Raw genomic sequence first — 11,152 nt, 5'->3', positions numbered from 1 at the left:
CTGTGCTGATGGGTCGCAGCACGTTGCAGGGGAACAGAGGGTTCTGGGTCTTCCATCAAGGAGCACACAACTAGGCAGGAGGGCATTTAAGCTAAGCCTTGAAAACGGCATAGGATTTCAAACAGTAGAGAGGGAGTAAAACATGCCATTTAAAAGGAAAAATGTAAATACAGGAGACAGAGAGGCTGGGGTGCAGGAAGTGGCAAGGAAACCAGTGGTACTAAATGGCAGATTCCTGCAGGGGGCTTGTGGGAAGTCCATCTGGAGAGGCAGAGGCTCTATTTAGGAGTTAATTCATCTATTTGTTTTTGCAGTGCTCGGGATTGAACCAGGGGCATTTTACAGGGAGCTACATCTCCAGTCATCCCAACCTTTTTTTGAGACAGGATCTCACCAGGTTGCCCAAGCTGGTCTCAAGCTTAAGATCCTCCTGCCTCAGCCTCCTGGGTTGCTGGGATTACAGGCATGCACCACCACTCCTGACCATGGTAGGGTTTAGATTTCATGAAACATTAGGTAATAGGGAGCCACTGAGAATTCAAGTGAATATTTTGTATACATTGGGTGTATATTGGGCAGTGAGCTTTAGAGGAAGGAAGAATGAACTGGAGTTGGAAAGTCCTGTGGGACTGCACCCAGGCTAGTATAATGATAGATTATTCTGTTATTTATGAAGTTCTTCAAATTCTCTGCATTTTTTTTAAGTTGTTGATGGACCTTTATCATATTCATTTTTTTACATACAGTGCTGAGAATGGAACCCAGTGCCTCACACATGCTAGGCAAGCGCTCTACCTCAGCCACAACCCCAGCTCCATGCTCTGCATAATTTTGATGTAGTTCTCTCATTTGACAAATACCAGATCATGATGCTCCAAGTGCAAGATAATGAACTGTAGTAGTATACACACTTGAGCAGGGACCTCATAAGTCCAAACCAGGGGGGAAAGTCATTTATAAGTGACTAGCAAAATACAGAAGGTATGGAAGACAGGACTGACAGCCCAGGAAGGGGCCGAGCCTCGTAGGCAGGATATAGGACATGCGTGCATTCATTCAGTGATTCAACACGTACTCACTGCCAGGCACTGTGTGAGGAATCAGCGTGAACTACAGTGTCATTCCAGAGAGTTGGCATTCTGTTGGGTGATGATAGAAACTGAGAAGAAGGATTCCTGTTATAGTAGATCATAGTCAATGACACAAGAGAGGCCTCCGTAGACTGGAAGATAGGGGAGTGACTAGTTTTGACTGGCAGGTTGGAGAAGATGAGGTGCTGGAGATGGGCCCCAAGGAGGGCAGAGAGGTAAGGGCATTTAAATGAGTGACCAGTGCCTAATGCACTGAGCAAGCACTCGGGAAAGGACAGCTGTGATTTCTAGCCCAGTTCTGGAACACAGGGCACGAGTTGCTGTGAAAGACAAGTCTGCCACACCAAGTGGGAGTCAGATTTAAATGGGACAGCCAACACACATGGACTTCACCCCTACAGAGTCTGTCGGGGTGACTGACCTTCCCGGGAAAGGACAAAGGAGGACTGCAGGGGAGTGGGCAAGCAGGCAATGACCCATTCTCACACTGGGGCAGTGACAATAGAAGTACCAAATGCTGGAGGGTGAGGCGGACAAAGCTGGCCTGGGTGGTGTGGGAGTCGGGGTGTGGTGGGGCGATGCTGTGCACTGAGATAACAGCCAAAGGGGAGCAGGCTTGGGGGCTGAGTGAGTTCGCTCTGCTGGCAGGACTCAACTGCATGGGCCTGGGAGGGATGGAGCCCTGGAGCTGGGAGTGAGGTTGATGTGGGAAGATCCGTGATCCAGGCAGAGGAGTAGAGTCTTGGGACTGGACAGGAGCAGCTGAAGAGCAAGACAAGGCAGAGGCTGGGGACTGCTTGGCTAGGCCGAGGGAAAGCAGAGACCCCGACGCACAGTACTGAACCAGATGTCCTCAGAAGATACTGGTGGCAGGTGAAGACACCTGAAAACACATTGAGATATACAGGAGGGAAGAAAAGTGAAACGAATGGACTGGGGTCAGAGAACAGAGCCCACCCTTAAAAGCGAAATCTCAGAGACGGTGTTAGTGAAGGAGGCCAGACTTTATAAAAGACCACGATTTTCCCACCTACATGAAGCTGAAAACCAGCAAAACCATTTGTGGTAATGAAAGTCAGGGAAGGATTTGCATGGGGCAGGAGATCATTGGGGGAGGCACAGGGAGCCTTGTGGGTGCTGGGAGGTTCCATGTCTTCCTGGAAGTGGCGGGTACATGAACTCAGGTGGAGCAGCTCATCCTAGGGACCTGTGGTCACTACCTGCCTTTACACCAGCAGTCACAGAGAAGGCATCTTCAAGGCAGCCGACTGCAGCCACGTGGGCTAAATTCTTCCTTCTGGCTCTAGTAAGGGGAGGAAAGAGACCTGTTTCTGCAGACCGTACATTTTGGAGAGAAGTGAGGAGGAATGTGCTCAAGTCCCCTTTACCCTGGGAGGTCTCAAAGTAGGCGCAATGGGACTACACATTGTCCTTGGCTGAAGGGTTTTGTTGTTTTGTTTTGCCCACCTCCCTGCACCCAGGTTCTGGGGGTTGAACCCAGAGACACTCTATCACTAAACTACTTCCCAATCCTTAATTTTGTTGTGAAACAGGATCTCCCTAATTAAACAACTTGGCTTCGAACTTAACCTCGGACTTCAGCCTCCTGAGTCCCTGGGATTTCAGGCGTGTGCACTTTGCTCCACCAGGTGTGTGTGTTAAGGAACATTAGACTTAACAGTTTTAACGAAAACACTAGGGCGAACTATCTATTTGGCAGGTGTCTTTCGGTGTATTATATGTTGGTATATATGTTATATGTTGGTATTATATGTTGGTAATATGCTTGGTATGTATAGTACACGTGTTTCTCTTGTGGCTGGATTGTACGTTCTCAGGATGGGGAGGGTTTTCGGTGTTCACGTTTCCGTGTTTGTGGTTGGTATTTGTTCACTTACACTTCCTACACTACTTTTTCCTAAAATTCTTGGATTTACTATCAGTTCTTTAGAGGTAGACAAAAATGGTTCAGGAAAGGCCTCCGCCCGGGTCTCCCTGCGTCTGTGGTCAGGTTTTCCAGGCGGCCCCCAGCTCCACTCGGCGACCGGAGCGGGGCTGGAGCTTGGCGCTGGCCCGGCAGGTGCGGTGATTTATCTCCCACCTGCTTCCCTGTCGGTGCGGGTCTGTCTCCGACCTTCCCGCGAGGCCGGGTCGCATTGCACATTAGAAGAGAGGCGGAGGGCACGTGCCGCGGGCCCCAGTGGCCTAATGGATAAGGCACTGGCCTCCTAAGCCAGGGATTGTGGGTTCGAGTCCCACCTGGGGTAGAAGTCCTTATTTTTAGGTTTCCCCCGGCTCAGGGACTCCAGAATGGAACCCATCCTCGAGATAGGCTCCGCTCCGAGCGCTCGTGTGCTGCAAGGGCCTCTGCGCCTCCACACTACGGACCTCGCGTGCGCGGCGAGGAGTGGCCAAGGGGGTTGACAGCGAGCTTCTTCCCGGGTGGTCAGGTCTCCAGTTTCTGCACAGCTCACACATGGAGGCCGGGGCAGGGCCTCCAGGACGCTCCCGATCTGGCCGGCGGGTCAGTCCTGGAGCTAAATAAATGCACTCCTATTGCAAACCGAGGACCGCGTAAGAGAAGTCGGGTCGCGGCCGGGGAAGGCTCCGGTGGTGCGCAGAGGCGGGTGTATTGCCCGGCACAGAGCTGCCCGATGCCACCCATGATGGGTCTCGAACCCAAAGCCCTGGCTTTGGAGGCCAGTGCCTTACCCATTAGGCCACTGGGGCATGACAAAAAGATGCCACAGCGCCTCCAGGCGCACGTGCCGTCGGACAGCGGGACGACCGACCGGCCGCCGGAGCGCGCGGACTCCTCGAGGATCGCGCTGGCTCCAGGGAGCGGCGACGGTAGGTACGCAGCAGCCTGCAGGTTAGTGCAGCACCCCGCGCGCTCGCCCAAAACAAGCCCGACCACGAAGGGACTCGAACCCTCAATCTTCTGATCCGAAGTCAGACGCCTTATCCATTAGGCCACGCGGTCCAAACGCCTGAAGAGGCGGGGAGACAGGCCCAGGTGCCGCCCCTAGGAGGTGACGGGGAGGTGGTTCCGGCAGGAACTGACGCAGTGGTCAAAGGGAAAAATAACAGGCACCAGGGAACCACAGGTGCGCGCAGCTAGCTCGGCGCCTCATTGTCACCAAATATGTGTTATAGGCTAGATGTTAACGGGAGGAGACCGCGTGGCCTAATGGATAAGGCGTCTGACTTCGGATCAGAAGATTGAGGGTTCGAGTCCCTTCGTGGTCGAAATGTTTTAATCCCGATGACGGTTCCACAAGGAAAGAGTGCCTTTCGCCCTTGTTTTAGGTAGAGGAAGGCCTGGGCACTCCTCTGGATCTTTCTCTCTGCAGGAGGTCCGGCTTTTGCCTCTGGAATCTTCTCTCTTTGACGTCATGACGCAGCCCACAGCGTCACAGTTTAAGAGGCATGTGACCGGGCGCCGCTTGCGTGAAGCCCCAGTGGCCTAATGGATAAGGCACTGGCCTCCTAAGCCAGGGATTGTGGGTTCGAGTCCCATCTGGGGTGAAGCTGTTCTGATTTTTTAAAATCTAAAATTGTACCAAGCACGTTTTGTCTTTTTTATTGAAAAGATATTTAGCTGCGTTTTAAATCTGTGTTACAATCAATTTACTTTTCTTCTCGGTGAGGCCCCTCTTGGAAATGCGAGCGGTAGGTCCGCAAGTGGTACCCCGATCGCGTCACCGTCCAAACACCCCGCAAAGCGCCCTGCGAACTACGAGCCCGGCTAACGACACTGAGCGTGTGGTTGGAGCCCGTCACTGTAAAATCAAACAGCTGGCTCAACCGCAGCCCTGGAGGGGCCGGGGGGTGGGGGGCGGCCAGCCCAGGCTCGGACCGCCGGGGCCTCCGCCCGCGTCCAGAGCGGCTGGCCGCGCCGTGCGGGGCCGCCCGGGCCGCAGGACGCGGGCGTGTGCAGGCGCGACCGCTCCCCGCGGCACAGCCCCGGGACCCGCCAGGCTACCGGGAAAGGCCGGCGCGTTCCTGCGGGAAGGCGGAGGAGCTCTCAGGAGCCCCGGGTCGGACGCCAGGCGTCCGGGAACGCGAGGGCGCAGGACGCGCGCGGCGAGGAGTCCGCAGCTCGGCGAGCCCGGAGGAGAAGGGGCGGGGAGGCGGCAGTCCTGGAGCCGGGGTGGGTCGCCGGCGGGGCTGTGACCTTAGGCAAGAGATGCATCCGACCTCGACGTCGGATGCAGGGAGGGGGTCCAGGGATCGATGCCCGGCCTCCCCCGGCGCCAGCCTCCGGAAGGCAGAGGGCAGGGCGCCTGCGGAGACCTGTCCAGGTGGGGGTCCCGGGCGCAGGAGCCGGGAGGGTGCAGGTGGGTGCGCGGGGCAAAGGGAAGACGCCTGGCACACAACCGTCGGTACACTGGGAGCCCTGGCAGCAACCCGCGAGGTGGCTGCGGGGACGACCCATGGCAGGGAAAGGAGAAAAGGGTTGGGGGCGGAGGAGGCGACACTAACCTCTGCTGCTAGAGGGCAGAACGGTGTTTCCTGGATGTAGCTTCGGCCCAGTGGCTTCAGGGAGCCGACAAAGGTCTGCTCTTTATCGGAACAAGTGTGTCAGAGCTGTACGCTTTCCAGGTGGGACACTTCTCATTATGTGCGCCCTTCTCCGGGACCATCCGAAATTCCTCCTGTTCTCTCTCCCCCAAAGTAGTCACCAAAGTTCCAAGGATGCTTCCTATGGCTTCCAAACCCTGCCACTTGGTGGCAGCAGCGTGACCCTATGCTTGACTAGGGTAGCCACTACTTTTTGGTTGAGCTTCGGTTGTAGTTGCCCCCAAACCATTTTCCAGCCTGGGTCTGATATGGCATGCCTGTAATCACAGGGGCTCGGGAGGCTGAGGCTGGAGGATTGCATAGTTCAAAGCCAGGTTTAGCAATTTGGCGAGGTACCTTAGCGATATCCCATCTCAAAATTTTGAAAAAGAAATTTTCTTTGAAGGAATAGGAATGTGGCTCCATGGTTAGGTTCATCCCTTGTACCAAATCATCTTTCATCTTTCTTCTTCTTTTTCTCCTTCTCCTTTCTCCTTTCTCCTCCTCCTCCTCCTCCTCCTCCTCCTCCTCCTCCTCCTCCTCCTCCTCCTCCTCCTCCTCCTCCCCCTTCTTTCTCCTCCTCCCCCTCCCCCTCCCCCTCCTCCCCTCCTCCTCCTCTTCCTTCTCCCAGGCCCTGTCTCAGAGGAAGTTGCACTCCAGTGAGAGAGAGAGAAGGGTTAAGTAAGCAAGGAAACTAATAAACCAGATAATTTCAAAGTAAAGAGGTGATGGTCATGGTGGCACAGGCTTGTGATCCCAGCTACTGGAGAGACAGAGGCTGGAGGATCACAAGTGTGAGGCCAACCTGGCATCTAAGTGAGCCCTCTTTCAAGAAATAAATGCCAGTCAGTCATTGTGGCACAGGCCTGTAATCTCAGCGACTCCAGAGACTGAGGCAGGAAGATTAGACTTTCCAGGCCAGCTTCAGTAACTTAGTAACAATCCCCAATATACCAAAAATAAAATAAAAAGGACAACGAATCCCAGCATTATGTATAATTATAATGCATCAATAAAAAATGGAAAAACTGAAAACCAATAAAAATAAAAGGACTGTAGATGTAGATCAGAGGTACAGGGTCCGTTTGGTCCTGCCCTAAATTGTGGGGAGGAGTCGGGCATAACAAAAGGAGAGGCTGCTGGGCAGAGGACAGCCAAGGTATCACTAATAACCCTGTCACCTTCAGAAGACCCCTTCAGGGTCTGAAACCCCACTTTTCTCATAGTAAATGATGCTTTACAGGGTACTCATGAGTATTTTTGTAGGGGGGTGCCCAATTGGGGGATGGAACCCAGGTCCTAGTACATGCTAGGCAAGCATTTTGCCACTGAGCTGTAACCCAACCCAATATTAAGGTTCTTCTAAATGCTGAGCATAGTGGTAGGCCCTGGGAAGTACAAAGACCAAAGCATAGTGCTAGCAGTCACAAGGAATGTTCTAGAACCCCCAAGTTCTTTCTAACTTTCTAGTAGGAGCCAGAATTACAAATGCCTGATTTTGCAGGTGGAGTGGGAGGTGTGGTTAGCAATTTGCCCTGGCTGAAAGGGTATAGCTCAGAGAAGGCCCAAGAACCTTCTCTGGGCAGAGATGGTAGGGGGTTGTACTTGGTCCTGTGACAGTGGGAAGCCAGTGGATGGTTTGAAGCAGAGAAGTATTTTTCTGTAATCAAAATAAAGTTTTTATTTTAATGACACACCATGAATTTGTTTATCGTTTTGATATGAAATGTTTGTATTTTTATTTTGCAAGCATTCTGCAGTTACAAACTTGGTTTCTCATTGATTCATGACTTAGGAGAGAAAAGTTTAATTTTTAAGTGACTAAGTTTTTAAAATTTTTTTGTTACTTTTTTCATACCGTGGCTATTAAGTATTGGCTTTGTGTAATATTTGCCCTGGGATCAGTCAATATTACCTATAGTTTGTGATTTTTTTTTAAACTTGAAGCTTTACATCTCGTATTATCGATTCCCATAGTTATTCTGTTTGAATGGCATAAAGTCTATTAAACAAGATGTTAAACTCCCCTTTTTAAGGGAGGAAAAGGGGTGTGAGGGAAGGAATGACAGTGGAGTAAAGCAGACATTATGACCTCATGTGCATGTGTGACTGCATGACCAGTGTGATCCTGCAACATGTACAACCAGGAAAATGAGAGATGACACTCCATTTATGTATGATCTATCAAAATGCATAAATGTATTCTAATGTCATGTATAACTAACTAGAACAAATAAAATTAAAAATTAAAATAAAAAAAAGAAATTTTGGAATGAAAACAATTCCCCTTTCTATAAGTCTCCTTTAATATCATTTGTTTTGCAAATACATCATGCCAAAGTCATTACAACAGATGCTTCAGAGATTTCTTTTTGACTCTTTTCAGCTTTATATGTATTTGATGCTATTTTTTCACCACATGAAAGTTTGTTGTTTTTTTTGTTGTTTTGTTTTGTTGTGTTTTGTTTTGATGCTGGGGTTTGAACCCCGGGGCACTCAACCACTGAGCCACCTCCCCAGCCCTATTTCATATTTTATTTAGAGACAGGGGTCTCACTGAGTTGCTTAGGACCTCACTTTTGCTGAGGCTGGGTTTGAACTGGTGATCCTCCTCCCTCAGCTTCCAGAACCTGGGATTGCAGGTGTGCACCACCGCGCCCAGCTAAAAGTTTCTATGGTTTCTTTCAGTAAATGCCTTCCTTTATTATTGAAGGATGACCTTTGGAAAATCAGTTTGTTTTCCTGTTCTGAGGCTTGACCCCAAAGGTGTACCACTGGCATACTACATCCTCATTCCTTTTTTATTTATTTGAGAAAGGGTCTCACATGTTTTTGTCTTGAATTCTGCTTTGCTAGATAGTGATATTGTGACTCCACATTTTTGTCCCTCCTTTACAAACTGCTTGTTATAAAATTTTCAAATATGCACAGAAGTGGAACAGTAGATGCATCCTCCTGTTCCCATCACCTGGTCTCTTCAGTTATCCTCACTATCTTACACTTATTCTCTTAATCCCTCCTCTCTCTTTTTCCTCTTTCTGTTCTTTTTCTGAAGTATTTTAAAGCAAACCACAGACATTTTTTTCAGTTCATTCCTATGTGTGTGTGTGTGTTTGCGGTGCTGGAGACAGAACCCAGGGTCTTTTGCATTCCTGGCAAACATCCTACCACTGAGCTACTCCTCCACCACCACAATGTCATGACTGCACTCACACTAATAATAGTAATTCCTTGGTATGCTTTAATACCCAGTCCATATTCAAATGGCTCCCATTGTCTCAAAGATACCTTCTCGCAGTTAATTGGCATAAATTAGGGTCCAAGAGAGGGCAACACCCGCATTTTGGTGTTGGTCTCCTCAACCTTTTATCCCAATGCTGCTTCCCTTGCAGAGACAATTGACTTATGGAAATCTAAAGGATGGTTTTCCTAATTAATGCCCCACATTTGAGATTCATCTATTTTGGTACCAGGGATTGAACCCAGGGGCACTACCCACTGAGCCAGGTTCCCTTTTTTATATTTATTTAGAGACATGGTCTCAATGAATTGCTGAGGGCCTCAGCTAAATCGCTGAGGCTGGCTTTGAACTCACGACCCTCCTGCCTCAGCCTCCAGAGCTGCTGGGATTACAGATTTACACCACCAAGTCTGGCTCTCTTCATTTTTCATGGCGTTATTTACCTGTTTCATTCTCTGCTATTTGCTCTAAACTAGAAGTTAATTTTAAAGCCTTCAATAAATTCAGATGCGATTTTTGGCAAAAATTCTTTCAAAGGATGCTGTGCATTTAACAGCCTGTGGAAAAGACACACAGTGCCTGTTCAAGCCCATCTTTATGGTTGTAGGAGGTGATGACCTGATCTATCATTGCCAAGTTGCCGATTCACCTTTCACATAGTGGTTTCATCCACTGACAGAATCTGTGTGAATAAACTATTACATTAGTGATTTCAAAATAGTGGGTTTTGGGGCTGGGGTTGTGGCTCAGTGGTAGAGCGCTTGCCTAGCACGTGTGAGGCACTGGGTTTGATTCTCAGCACCACATGTAAATAAATAAAGGTCCATCAACAATTTAAAATATTAAAAAAAAACAAAAGTGGGTTTTAAATATTTTTTTCTTTCTACATTTATTGCCTGGAATACTTCGTAAAATGCTTTCCCTCACCACTTTGAGCTATTTGTTTGTCCTGAAATAGTTGCCTGAGGCAGGACAAATGCCTAATATTTTTTTCTTCAGTGTCAGTTTTTATAGTGAATCAGCTCCCCCAATAACTCCAACCTACTCAAAGATGGATAGCTTGTACTTGGATTTTGGGTTGCTCCAGTTTGAATTTTGCCTCCTATGTGTGTGTGTGTGGGGGGGCCTTTAATGACTTGTCATAATTACCTATTTTTGTTTTCACTGAACTGTATAACTCTGCTATATATACATATATATTATATGTGTGTGTATATATACATATAAAACTTCCTCCCCTAGTGATTTGCAAAGCAAATCCTATTTTGCTAGTGATTTATTTTTAAATGTAAAATTCAGAGCTGAGAACATTGCTGAGTGGCAGAGTAGGAGCGTACCACGAGTGGGGTCCTGGGTTTGACTCCCAGCAACAAAAACATAAAAAATTAATGTAAGATAAATGCGTGGGCAATGCAAAATTTTCAGTCTAGGAGGGCATAAGAGAAAAAATTGAAGAGTCCCCTACCCATCCAGATGCCTTTGAGCGCCTGAACACCGTCATTCACTGTTGTGTTACGGGAGATCCTCCAAGGGCTCCCTCACGGCAGGACGCCTCCCCTTCATGTTACGGTACTTCACAGCACTCACATGGGGATTCCTCTAATCACTGAGGTTTCCTATGCCCTAAAGTAAACTTTTTGGATTTTTCTTTTCATTTCTTTCTTTCTTCAATTTCTCCATGTTTTCACTAGGCTGTTGTCTGAATCCCTAGATCTTCCGTTGGATGGCCGGGTGACAATCGAGCAATTCAGCGGTCTGGGGTAAGGGGTGCAAATGTTAAGACTGAAGCAGCTCCAGGTAGACTAGACCCTGCCTTAAAACCCCTGCAAATTGGGAGGGTGGCACCTGACTCTCACGCTCACGTGGGCTAGACATTAGCTTCCCAAGAGCTGTCAGCCATCGCAGCTCTTCTCCAGTGAAGTCCATCTGCAGCATTTGAAGAAATGTCACAAGGTTTCTGCCACAAGCATGCTACCCTTCCATACACACTTTTCCTACAGGATTTCGGCCATAGATGGCTTTATTTAGAAACTTCCCAGGTTACCTCATTTACTTCTGATGTTTGTAAATAAGAAAATCCAAGTCCCAAGACCGTAAACAATTAAGTCTACAATCAGCAATTAAGTCGTAGGCATACCCAGTCCCTTGATGTCAAGGGCAACTCTTCCCATCATCTCATCTGAACTTTTTTTTTGGCAACAGGGTCTCACTATGTTGCCCAGGCTGGCTTCCTAGGCTCAAGAGATCCTCCTGCCTC

General features: G+C 48.9%; 4 non-coding genes across 4 annotated transcripts; 3 read left to right on the top strand and 1 right to left on the bottom strand.

Annotated features, from left to right (window-relative positions):
• Positions 1-3,285: 3,285 nt before the first annotated feature.
• Positions 3,286-3,358, top strand: Trnar-ccu (transfer RNA arginine (anticodon CCU)). The gene has a single exon. It is a non-coding gene; the product is annotated as a tRNA-Arg (tRNA).
• Positions 3,359-4,001: 643 nt separating this feature from the next.
• Positions 4,002-4,074, bottom strand: Trnar-ucg (transfer RNA arginine (anticodon UCG)). The gene has a single exon. It is a non-coding gene; the product is annotated as a tRNA-Arg (tRNA).
• Positions 4,075-4,267: 193 nt separating this feature from the next.
• Trnar-ucg (transfer RNA arginine (anticodon UCG)) lies at positions 4,268-4,340 on the top strand. Its single transcript has one exon. It is a non-coding gene; the product is annotated as a tRNA-Arg (tRNA).
• Positions 4,341-4,546: 206 nt separating this feature from the next.
• Positions 4,547-4,619, top strand: Trnar-ccu (transfer RNA arginine (anticodon CCU)). The gene has a single exon. It is a non-coding gene; the product is annotated as a tRNA-Arg (tRNA).
• The last annotated feature ends 6,533 nt before the right edge of the window (positions 4,620-11,152 follow it).

This window comes from Sciurus carolinensis, chromosome 3 (assembly GCF_902686445.1).
Source record: "Sciurus carolinensis chromosome 3, mSciCar1.2, whole genome shotgun sequence".
NCBI classification, from domain to species: domain Eukaryota; kingdom Metazoa; phylum Chordata; class Mammalia; order Rodentia; family Sciuridae; genus Sciurus; species Sciurus carolinensis.
This window is presented reverse-complemented; position numbering and strand designations above follow the sequence as displayed.